Source organism: Zootoca vivipara, chromosome 9 (assembly GCF_965207765.1).
Source record: "Zootoca vivipara chromosome 9, rZooViv2.hap1.1, whole genome shotgun sequence".
Classification (NCBI taxonomy): Eukaryota; Metazoa; Chordata; class Lepidosauria; order Squamata; family Lacertidae; genus Zootoca; species Zootoca vivipara.
The window spans coordinates 49,734,759-49,747,683 of NC_142592.1; the positions used below are offsets into that span (position 1 = coordinate 49,734,759).

Below are 12,925 nucleotides of genomic sequence, written 5' to 3' on the forward strand. Positions count from 1 at the left end.
CAGTGGAGTGGGGTGGTTTTAAGCAGATACATGGAAGGAGAGGAAAGGATTAGGCAGCCCCTCTCCTCAGTGGCTCTCTACCCAATTTCAGTCTCCAGTGGCAACTGTTCCTTTGTGCGGGGGGAAGCCAGGGGAAAGAACCATGTAACTGCCTGATGTATAGCTTGGTGTTCAGTGGAGTCTTTGCTTTGCATTGATGACAGGGAACAAGAAAGGGGGTGTTGCGGTAGAATTTCTTTTGGAAGAGGTGAATAGAGCTAGGGATATCAGTAAATTCATATCTTGTGGAGCAATCACGATCACTGCCAAATAATCACTGCATCACTTGATTTGGGGTAGCCACAATCAAATTAATTACTTGAAAATCAAATTTAATCAAACAATTGTAAACAATTTATTGCATTCGATCAGCTTAACTTCATTGTTTAAAAAAACCAGTCCTGATCTGAATCCCAGTAAGTGGAAAGCAGATTAGAACACGAGGAGAAAAAACACACTGGAGGGTGCAGAATAACCCTTTGTTAGCTCTTCCTGCTGTGAAGCCCTAGGGCCCCCTTGAGAACAAGAACTACCAACATTCATCCCAAGTCTGGAACGGAAATCAATCCAGAAAATACTATCAGTATGTTGTTGTTGTTGTTGTTGTTGTTGTTGTTGTTGTTGTCAGTCCACAAATGATAAGTGGTTATTCCCCCCCATCCCAAATTTGCATTGTGTTTCCTTTGTATTGAAATGAATTACCTTTGAACTAAAATGAATGGTGTGGAATAATAAATAGTTATGGAACAGTGCTGCATATGACTAACACAGGTCAGAATGGAAATCAATGCCTTTTTATAGCCCTAGATAGAGCTGACTTAAGGGAACATGAAATTATCATTTTAAAAGTGACTCCTGGTTTTTTTGTTTTTGTTTTACTAGGTAGGCATATTACGCATTGTGCCAATATTAGTTGATGGGACAAGACAAAAAGTGACACCCTTGTCTCATTACAGAGGTTTTTAGCCTATGTGCAAAGACAACCCTGGGCACATTCCTCATGTAACATTGCCTAAAATGTTGGCTATAATCCAAACAGCTTGGGTATTCCCCTTGGGTGCTTTTAAGATTCCTGTGCCATGTCACAAGCTACTTTTGAATGTCCTCTCGTTTTCAAAAGAGGTTTGCCATCTGGAATTTGGGGCAGGGGGCTGTCTAAACCCCACTTGGGCACATGGAACTAGTTCCACAGGTCCTTTGATCCAGGTCATTGCTTCAAATATGTCGCATTCCGCCTATATCCTATGCTTACTGAGAATCTGTCACCTCATATTTTCACCACCAGAGTGTAAGCGCAACACACTATTGTGCTCTCATGCTATAGAGTTCTGAAAGCAGGAAGAATAAGCCCTTGAAAATAGTGACTTTTGGCAGGGGTCTACTTAACACCACTCCATTAAAGCTGGTTTGGGCATGCTGTCTATTTTGCAATCCATTGTTAAATGCATTATGGCATTGCATTTATTTTCAGTTCCTCAAACACCAGCATTATCTGTCAGAGCAAAAATAAATAAAGGGTGTGTGTGTAGAAGCGGTTGCAGAGCTTGACTTTTGAGATGCTGCAGACTGGGAAGGAAAAGCAAGGCTGGGATGCTTTTCAAAAATAATTTAATCTGCTTTACTTTTTTTTAAGATCAAGGGAGAGCTTTTAAATTATATTCTTGGAGCCATGATGGGAAATAAAATTGAGGGAGAGGAGAAGGCACAGGAAAAGGGCAAATGAGATAAGGGCACAAAAGGAATCATTCATTATATATGTCAAAGGACTTTTATCAGATCACTGACATGGGAATGGTGAGAAACAAAGAAGCAGAAATACTTAACATACTGTGCTTTGGCTTTTGCAGTCAGCTAAGTGCTATGACCCAGTAAGAAGAAAAGGACATCCAAAAAGTGTACTGAGGTTCAACAAAACCAACTGTGGGCTTTAAATCTAAATTGTGGGGAATTAATTGGCTTGGCTATTCCCGAGCCCTGTAAAATCTTTCACCAAATGAACTACATTCTCTACAAGCGTCCTGTGTGGGTATTCCATTGTGATGAAGTAAACCAATGACATTTTACTGTATCCTGCACTGGCTGGAGAATGTTCTATCACTGTAGGAGCAATATTGAGTATTACATTTCTGCAGCTGTTTCTCTTTTTAAAAAAGAGAGAGAGAGAGAGAGAAGGTGATCAACTAATTAGATATTTTGCTTAATCTCCATTGCAGTGTACAAAACCACTACAGGTGGGGTTGTGTGGCAACAACTGTAAATTACTTATTTCAGAAGGTATCTCAACTTTGTATCTGCAGAAGCCCCTTCCCTCCTCTCTTCTCACTGTGATTAAAAATTGGGAGCCTTTAATTTACCATAGTTCCCCGTAACATATGAACCAGTAAACTGTGGCTTGTTCTGAATTGGTAGCCACAGTTTCCTGGTTTGAACAAAATGGAAAACTATGTTAGTTGAAGACTTGTGGGTTTCATTGTGGTTTGCCAAAGGGGGAAAAATAGAAGATGATGCATGCATAGACAGAAGGTTTGTTCATATCTTAGATATTAAGGCAAGATATGATTGTCTGAAAGAATGAGCTGAATATCAAATAACTTTATAATCTGTTGACTAGAGGGCTCAGACTAGCTTCTTCTTCTTTGGTGATCACTCACAGCCGAGTAAGATTGTCTTCAGTGAACACAAGCATAGGACTAGAAAGGGTAAATTTCCAATGCACGCACCCCTTTCGTCCTGGCAAGTTGTCAAAAAGTATATGGTACCCCAGGATGCACCTCAGAGAGGCTATTCCACAGCCTAGGAGCCACCACAGAGGAGGCTCTCTCATATACCACGTCCCTCAAACCATGGAAGGCGGTATCACTGCCAACAGGGCCTCAGTTGCTGATCTTAGCACCCAGGCAGCTAAATGTGTGAGGAGGCACTTTAGATATTAGACTTGCATCACTTGGGCATTAAAATATGAATTATACAAATTCATATTTATATAGCCCTTTAATCATGTAAACTCATCCTTACTAACTCAAAGACTGAAATGTCCAAACATTTTGGCTTCTCTTAAGACTGGGCTGTAAAAGTGCATGTTATTAGAATACCTTTCTAAGGCTAGAGACAGAGAATCACTTATTTCAGATCATTGAATGTGGATTGACAGAGGCATGATTGCTCACATATGAGCTTTCATCTCACTATTATCATTGTTAACCAGGTTCTTGTAATGCCTTAAAAACATGCAAAACCTGTTTAAACAGAGGCGACAGTGGGGCAAAAGAAATGCACCATGGGAAACAATACCATGTTCTTTAAAACTAACTTTCTAGCCTTAGGGCACAATTCAGACAAAATTTAATGAAATCAATTGGATATAAGCACTCTAACTGGTGTGCTAATGTTCCATTGATTTCAATAGGGCTTAAGTGCACTTAGCTTTCTCTGAACCCTGCTTTTAATAGTTTGTTCAGAATCTGTTTGAAGCCCTTGAAATAAATCCCTGAAGGCTTGGGAAGTGTGTCAGTGGAAGGAAAGGAGACCTACATTTTTTGTAGGGTAATTATGCGGGGGGGGGGGGTACTTCATGGTTTAATTCTCATGAGCATTGCTTCAGTTTTTAAAACCTTCCAAAAGTTCAAACAACAGGAGAGGACAGCAGAACAGGGAGCAATATTAAGACCAGTCTTCTTCAATGAAAAGGATGCTAATGATCAGACTATGTTAGGAGCGCCCAAACCAGGGGTCAGCAAACTTTTTCAGCAGGGGGCCGGTCCACTGTTCCTCACACCTTGTGGGGGGCCGGACTATATTTTTTTTGGGGGGTGAACGAATTCCTATGTCCCACAAATAACCCAGAGATGCATTTTAAATAAAAGCATGCATTCTACTCATGTAAAAACACACTGATTCCCGCACCATCTGTGGGCCGGATTTAGAAGCCTTAGTTTGCCTACTCATGGCCCAAACCAACAGTAGACCCCTGCCGTGGTCTGATACCCACATGACACAATCTCAGAGTTAGCACATCATCTGTAAGCTCATAAATGACCATATTCTGTGAATGTGAAAGAAGGAAAGGAAAGAGAAGAAGCACTATTACACGTGAGGTGGCTTAAACAGAGGTTCCCCCCCCCCCCAATCACTGGGAGACATTTTACAACGAAGTCTGAGTAATAATGAAATATTGGTGTGAGAGGAATGAAGATGGATTATTGGCAGGTGTAAAAACCTACAAAAACCAATTCAATAAGTATATCAAGCAATCAGATTCAACTGTCTCTCAGGCTCAAAAGGTTGCATTAGGATGAAATGGATAAGGCATTTTGAGTACAGTACTTGGAAGAAAAGGTGGGATGCAAACAAGACAGACAGGCAGGCAGGGAGACATCATATCTGTCACCTGGCTTGGCCTTCCCAAATGTTTCCCTCCTTGCAAACAGACACCTGCACTTCACAGTCTGCTCAGCTTTGCTTAGCTGCAGAATAACTGAGTTGCAGGAAAATGCTACACCAGCAGCAAACTGAAAGACACATCAGCAAGATGGACACTTGCTTTATATTATATATTCTTTTTCCTTTTATTTTTTTTAAATGTATTTTTATTTTTTGCACAACAAAGCATCTATCAGAAAGCCAAATGGTGATGCTGTCAGAGTAGCTGTGTGAAAGACTCCTTGCCTGTTGAAGTTTTGCAAGAGGATAGAAGCCTAACTCTGTGGATGCTGTAGGTAAGAGTCTCTTCTAGTCTGTCCAAGACAGACGCCTTCCGTTATAGGTTGTGACACGGGTGCTGTGAGCCATGCCTTTTCCAGTTCTTTAAGCCTTCTTAAACACTGCCTGGTCATTCAGGGAAGCAATTTTGCATGGAAGTAGCAAGCTTTGTGTCACACATTGGAAGAAAGAATACAAGCCATACAGCGCAAGACATATTCAACTACATTAATAATCCTTCTTTAAATCCTCATTTCTATAGTGTACGAATATGAAACCTGAGCACGTAATGCAACCCAATTCTTCTCTCCAAGGTCAAACATATTGAGTGTCAGTCTCAATTTCTTTCCTGAAACTGAATTCTGATATCTATCTTTAATTGAATGTACTGAACACACTTTTAACAAATGAATCCCCAACTTCCAGGCCCTAGTGTCCATTTTTGGTACAATATCAGCTGAAGCATTCAGAAAAATGACTGAGGAATATATGATTAATGAGACATCACTGCTGGGACTATACTGAAAATGTATCTGTGGCAGGTCACAATGATTAAATTATTCAGGATAAAGGGTTCCGTTTTTGTTGTTGCTTGAAGCAACAAACCAGGACAAAGAACAATCACTGAATTCAACAAGGGTTAAGTGTCTTGCTTATTTCTTAGTGGTTTCAATGCAATTTAAGCATTCACAGTTGTGACTATAATTTACGTGGTTAGATTTTATTTTTTTCTTTTGCTTTGGACAAGGGAAAGTCAGGTTCGAATCCTGGTCAATTGTGAGGTGAGGCTCACTCGATAAGTCACTATCACTATCCCCTCAGCCTAATCCATTTCACTGTAAAGATATAGTTGTGCACCGAGCATCTTAGCAGAAGGGCTGGGGTTATAAATATAAAATATAAATATAAAAATATTTTAAAAATCAGAAGTATATATACAAACAGTGCTCGAAGTGGGGAATGGCAGGGGGACAAACCAGAATAGGAAATCAGGATCTGATCCAGAGACTGCACATATGTTTTCACAGAAGGCAGAGAAAACAGTGCTCACTTCATAACCAAAATATCTACACACACTCTTGTTCTCATATACATCTGCATGCACCCTAATTCTGTCTTTCAAGCATTTAATCTTCCTCTCTGCCTCTTTCAAGTACAGACACTGAAAGCTTCTACTGTGCTTGAACTGACAAGACTCTAGAATTGCACATAACTGAGGTTGAGGGCAGCATTTTCTCAGCTCCGGAATTTACTCCCTAGTCTTCAAGTTTATTAAACTCCAGGCCATGTTTCAGTATCTTGTGTTAGCTCAGGATCTTTCTGAAATGCTTGTTTGGGGATTTGGCTTGGCATTCAAGTTGCTTTGTTTGCTAACACCAACAGCTGGCTGATGTTTGGTGGTGGTGGTGGGTTTATATACAGTATATACTGAAAACGGGATGAGGCTCCAATGATAGCTTATTTATTTATTTAATAAAGTAGTATATTATTTGCAGTACTTTGATGCAGAAAACTCTGAGCAGGTTGATTTGCTTAATCAAAGGAATCTTGTGACACTTGGACCATAAAGAAGGCTGATCATCGAAGAATTGATGCTTTTGAATTATGGTGCTAGAGGAGACTCTTGAGAGTCCCATGGACTGCAAGAAGATCAAACCTATCCATTCTTAAGGAAATCAGCCCTGAGTGCTCACTAGAAGGACAGATCCTGAAGCTGAGGCTCCAATACTTTGGCCACCTCATGAGAAGAGAAGACTCCCTGAAAAAGACCCTGATGTTGGGAAAGATGGAGGGCACAAGGAGAAGGGGATGACAGAGGACGAGACGGTTGGACAGTGTTCTTGAAGAACATGAGTCTGACCAAACTGCGGGAGGCAGTGGAAGTCAAGAATGCCTGGCGTGCTCTGGTCCATGGGGTCCCGAAGAGTCGGACACAACTAAATGACTAAACAACAACAATGTATGCATGGCGAAACATGGATTCTTTAGACAGTATGACTGCTCCTAAAAAGACCCACCCTGGACCAACCGGCCGGTGATAGTGACTGATAATTTGCTAGTACTGTAGTACCTTGGTTCTCAAACACCTTGGTATACTCAAACATCTTGGTTTCCAAACACCAAAAACCCAGAAGTAAGTGTTCCTGTAACGTTTTTCGGAAGGCGAACGTTCAATGCGGCTGTTGCCTATTGTTTCCGGGGCGTCTGCACCAATCTGAAACTGCGCCTTGGTTTTCGAACATTTTGGAAGTCAAACGGACTTCCAGAACAGATTAAGTTGGGCACTTTTGTTTTGCTATTTATTTTGCGTTTTTGTTTTTGAGGCTTTTTCGGTTAATTTGTTTTTGTGACTGTGGAACCCAGTTTAGCTACTGATTGATTGATTGTGTGCCTGTGGAAATGGATAAAAGCCCCCCATCCAAACAATGACTATCAGTGCAGATAAAAAAAATTAATTTTAATTTTTATGATCTACAATTCTGTCTTATTTATTTTATAGTACAGTACATTGATTATTGTTTTCATTTTATGGATCTATGGTCTCGTTAGATAATAAAATTCATGTTAAACTGCTGTTTTAGGGGTTGTTTTTAAAAGTCTGGTACGGATTAATCCGTTTTGCATTGCTTTCTATGGGAAAGCGCACCTTGGTTTTCGAATGCTTTGGTTTTGGAATGGACTTCTGGAACGGATTAAGTTTGAGAACCAAGGTACCATTGTACACCTTTTATTGGAAAATGATTTAGTGGCTTGTGGCAGAGCAGCTACAGGCATTCTTGGATTAACTGATGATCAAGTTGCACCTCTGTCTGAATTCAGACCTGGGTCTTGGTTACCTAGATGGATAACCCTTTTCACAAGAGCGACAAGAAGAGTTAGATCTTCTCCTCTGTCTCTCTGTGACTTTTGATATCTACTTATGATACTCTGAAGTAGTTTCATTGTTTTTTTAGTTAACACAGTTTGTAATCCGTTGCATTTTATAGTCTTATCTTATTTTATTTAACTGTGCACCGCTTGGTGTTTTCATAACTTTTTGTTGCAAAACTCTTTTAAAAAATCTGCAAATAAAGAAACAAAGCAAAAACACAACCCCTAAACCAAGGAGATTAGTAACTGCACAACCTTTAGGAGACATCCCTATATAGGAAACTTTTTTAAAAAAAAAAAGTTTAATTTTTTTATTATTTTATATGTGTTGGAAACTGCCCAGAGTGACTGGGGAAACCCAATTAGATGGGCATGGTATAAATAATGAAATTATTATTAGTATTATTGGTATTATTATTATTATGGAAAAGGACATCCCTGTTTTTATTGGAGAAATGTTGGAGGGTATGTTGCTGTGGAAGGAAAAGTTGAACCTGTGGAGAAGGACTGAGCAGTCTCCAAAACCTGGGCTGGAAACCGACACAAAATGTAGCACAACATGGCTTTCGAAAGAGGCTGCAGTATTCCTTAAGATATTAATAAAGGTTTACAGCACAAAACCAATTACTCACATTTCTATTTTAATTAAAATCACAGAACATTCTCTGGACTCTGTCTCTTTAATGGACCTGTGGAGGTTGGCTTTTAATTGACACATTTTTCATTCAGGTGACACACTTTCCAAGAAAGCACATTGCGAGGAAAAATAAGAGGATACATAAATTATTAGTCTTTTAAATCCAGTTATAACCGGGGGGGGGGGGGCACACAGTAGCTGAAATATTTAGGATTGCAGCCCAAGCACATGCCTTTAAATGAGAAGTGTAATGTATTAGTGTATATAGTTTTCCCTCAGGTCCTTGACTGTTGTTTTAGGAGGGAACTTTGAATTATGTTTGATACATTGTTTGAGCCAGCCTCTATAAAAGCAGGCCAGCTCGGCAATGCAGTTCAGATATGTTCTGGCTTCGAAATAAAGAGCTTCTTGAAGAATCGCTGTGTCGTCTACCCACTATTTAATAAGAAGTGCTTCAGGAATTTGACTTCTGTGAAGTCCAATGTGAAAGGACTTGATCCACAGCTCTAAGGAGCTGCACAAACAAGGGTCAAAGAAAAGCCACTTCATAAGTCCCAAGCCCAAAGTGTAGTTAAGTGTAAGACACATTCCATTATGTGATTTGTAGGCATCTTGCTTCCTGCAGAAGCTTATGTTACAATAAGCTGCTGAAATTCTGAGGGGGTCATAGCAGTTGTTTGAGCTTCCCTTAAGTCTTCTTCCTCTGATGAAGAGTCACAGCAAAAGAGCCAATTAATCCAAGTTCTGGCCTATGTGTTTTGGTGATTCTGCAAAGGAAGAAGATTCATACCTCCATTTTAGCCCCCTTAAAAAAAACAAAAACCAACCCCACTCAGATGGAAATGACATTGCGGTCAATTTTCCTCAAGGGCTGATTCAAGAACAATGAATTATTAATCCACATGACAGTTTTCATGATAGGAAGCAGCGGAAAAAACTGAGGAGGAATTGTGTGTTTTAGAAATTCCCTGTATGGGCAGGTTTACGTTTAGTTGTAGCTTTTATGAAACTCATTTAAAATTTATTACAACCCACATCTGACAATCCTTTTTATTTATCTGCCTTCAGGATTAACCAAACGTGTAAAAAACCACACACAAAAAACCACCCACCTTTAAAACGAACCCCAAAGTGCTTTGTACTATTGTTGTTGTTGTTGTTGTTGTTGTTGTTGTTGTTGTTGTGGAATACCATTTCTGCTTGAATTATTTTCTTTTTTAAAATCATTATGGCAATGGGTAGATAAGGATTCTTATAAAGAAATAAATCAGGGTGCAACACATCTGAACACAACGTGGAAGACTACGTATTAAAACCACCCACTCATCTAAATAATCATTAAGAATGCATCTGGAATTTTGCTTTGTTCAAGGTGAAACTCAACAGAGTACTGAGGTAAACAAAAACAACAACAGAAATACGAAGCACTTATCTTGAACCCTACTTATGGCCTCAAAAGCCATCTGCATTAGTGCAAAGAGCTTTGAAACACAAAAAGGAGGCTTTCCATGTTGCTTCTTACCAGAGCTATGGACGAGTGCTGACGACTGCTGGACAGATCACCGACTAATATGCTCCATGATGGCTATCAAGATTATACCTCAACGCAGGCTTCAAGTAAGGAAACAAGGCGCAAAATGAACACTCAAGCCCTTCAAGACCCCATTAAGCGGGATTGCTTCCAAACGACTCTTAAGGACCATCTGCTTTCATAATTCCCTGATAACATCGAGGAACACTGGACCAAGCAAAAACATCCATTATTGCAGCCTGTGAACAAACTATGGGATACCAAACCAAGAAGCACCAGGATTGGTTTGATGAGAATGACAGTGAGATTGAACACATGATTGACAAGAAAAGGAAGGCCTTTCAGATTTGGCAAAGAGATAGAAACTGCGCCACTAAGGAAAAAACCTATGCCAACACTAAGGCTGAGGTTCAAAGAAGAACCAGAGAACTAAAAAACACCTGGTGGATTAAAAAAAAAAGCTCAAGAGATCCAGCACTTAGCCGACACTCATGATGCACAGAGTTTCTTTAAAGCCACAAAGACCATCTATGGGCCAATAAATCATGGCATATGCCCCCTACGTTCAGCAGATGGTAACACACTTCTAAAAGATAAAGAAGCTATTGCACTGCGCTGGAAAGAACATTACCAACATCTCCTTAACCGCAACTCCCCGTAGCTGCTGAGGTCCTCTCACAAATTCCGCAAAAAGAAGTTAGAGATGAGCTTGCAATATCTCCAAATCTGGGAGAGTTGTGTACAGCTATTAACCAAATGAAAAACAACAAAGCCATTGGACCTGATGGGATACCTGCCAAAATCTTCAAAGTGGGCGGAATTGAACTTGCACAACAACTTCACAAGCTCACTGAAAAAATCTGGGAAAGAGAAGAAATCCCAGCAGACTTTAGAGATACCAAAATTATCAATCTCTTTAAAAAAGGTGACAGAACTTATTGTGAAAACTATCGAGGCATCTCTCTATTAGCTGCGGCCGGCAAAATTCTTGCAAGGTTCTTAGCAAACCGTCTGGTAACAATATCCAAGGTGACCCTTCCTGAATCCCAAAACATTTTTTGGCCTTCTAGGGGGACAGTGGACATGATTTTCACCGCTCGACAGTTTCAAGAAAAATGCAGAGAACAAAACCAACCCCTGTATATGGCGTTTATTGACCTAAGACTTTCGACACTGTAAATCGTAATGCCCTGTGGATTGCCCTTCTGAAAGTTGGCTACCCAGATAAATTTGTAAACATCATTTGGCTCCTCCATGATAATATGACAGCAACAATTGCAGATAACAATGGCTCTCAAGGTGAAACATTCACAGTGGGATCAGGTGTTAAACAGGGTTGTGTTATTGCCCCAACTCTATTCATTATTTTCATTGCCATGATCCTACACTTTGTCGACGGGAAACTCCCCACTGGAGTAGAAATCATATATCAAACAGATGGAAAGCTCTTCAATCTGAGCAGGCTGAAAGCAAAAAGTAAGGTTACCGTAACTTCCATCATAGAGCTTCAGTATGCTGATGACAACGTAGTGTGCGCTGCGCACACTCAGAGGATGACCTCCAAACCATCCTAAATATCTTTGCAGAAGCTTACGAAAAGCTTGGCCTATCACTCAACATCCAAAAAACCAAAGTGCTGCACCAACAAGTACAAAATAACCCCTCTGCAGCGCCACAAATCCAACTCAGTGGTGTAACGTTGGAAAATGTTGATCACTTCTCCTACCTAGGCAGTTACCTTTCCACAAGGGCCAACATTGATGCCGAAATCCAGCATCGCCTGAGCTCTGCGAGTACAGCTTTCTCCTGATTGAAGTGCAGAGTGTTTGAGGACCAGGACATTCACAGGGAAACCAAAGTGCTTGTTTACAAAGCTATTGTACTACCAACCTTACTATATGCTTGTGAAACATGGACCACTTATAAACACCATCTCCAACTCCTCAAAAGATTCCATCAATGGTGTCTCCGAAAATTTTTACACATCACTGGGGAAGATAGGCAAACTAATATCAGTGTACTGGAAGAAGCAAAGATCACCAGTGTCGAAGCAATGATTCTTCAACATCAACTTCGTTGGACTGGTCATGTTGTACGGATGCCTGATGATCGTCTTCCAAAGCAACTACTCTATTCCAAACTTAAAAATGGAAAGCGTAATGCTGGTGGTCAACAAAAGAGGTTTAAAGATTGTCTCAAGGCAAATCTTTAAAAATGTAGTATAAACACTGACAACTGGGAAACACTGGCCTGTGAGCGCTCCAGCTGGAGAATAGCCTTTACCAAAGGTGTCATGGGCTTTGAAGAAACTCGATCTCAGGACACAAGGGAGAAACGTGCTAAGAGGAAGGCACACTTGGCAAATCCACACCATGATCAACTCCTGCCTGGAAACCAATGTCCCCACTGTGGAAGGATGTGCCAATCCAGAATTGGCATCCACAGTCAGTTACACATTGTTAAAATCGTGTTTATGGAAGACAATCTTACTCGGCTATGAGTGATCGCCAAAGAAGAAGAAGACAATTTTGATGAGGTATATAGGGCATTTCTGAAGCGTGGACCTAAAACATCCCAGTAGGAGGATATCCATAGTTTTGCTGGTGTCAGAATGTTACCTACATTTAAATGATGGCAGAAAGACCATACCCAATTGAGAGCAAATGGAATGGGAAAAGAGCATATGACCTCACAGAGCTCAATCTAAATTACAAAACTATCAACAGTTGTAAGAAATCAATATTTTAGTGTGATGGCACCTACATTTTGGATCTCCCTGTCTACTGACATCAGGCAGGAACCTTTGCTGTATTCCTTTTGGTTTCTGCCTCAAACATTTTTATTTAGGCCTAGCCAGATACATAGATATTAACATGTTTTAATCTCTTTTTCTACTGTTAATTTTAATTATTTTGAAATGTTTTTTATTGATAATTTTGATATTTCTTGTAAACTCCTTAGAGGCTTACTAAAATTAAGCAGTACATAGATTTTGTTAATTAATTACCGGTAAATAGTTCTAAAACTTCCCGTAATTATTTTTACCTTCCCACTGTACAATTATTTTCTAGCATACAAGGAAGGCCATTATTTAATATAAATATTTAAAGTAAGCATCATTTTCCTCACTTAAGCTATTTGGTTGGGAT

General features: G+C 39.9%; 1 protein-coding gene across 10 annotated transcripts in view; it reads right to left on the reverse strand.

The window, feature by feature from the left end:
• The window catches only part of TBXAS1 (thromboxane A synthase 1), a 254,516-nt gene that overhangs the window by 73,302 nt on the left and 168,289 nt on the right, over positions 1-12,925 (reverse strand). The gene's annotated exons all lie outside the window — the stretch shown is intronic.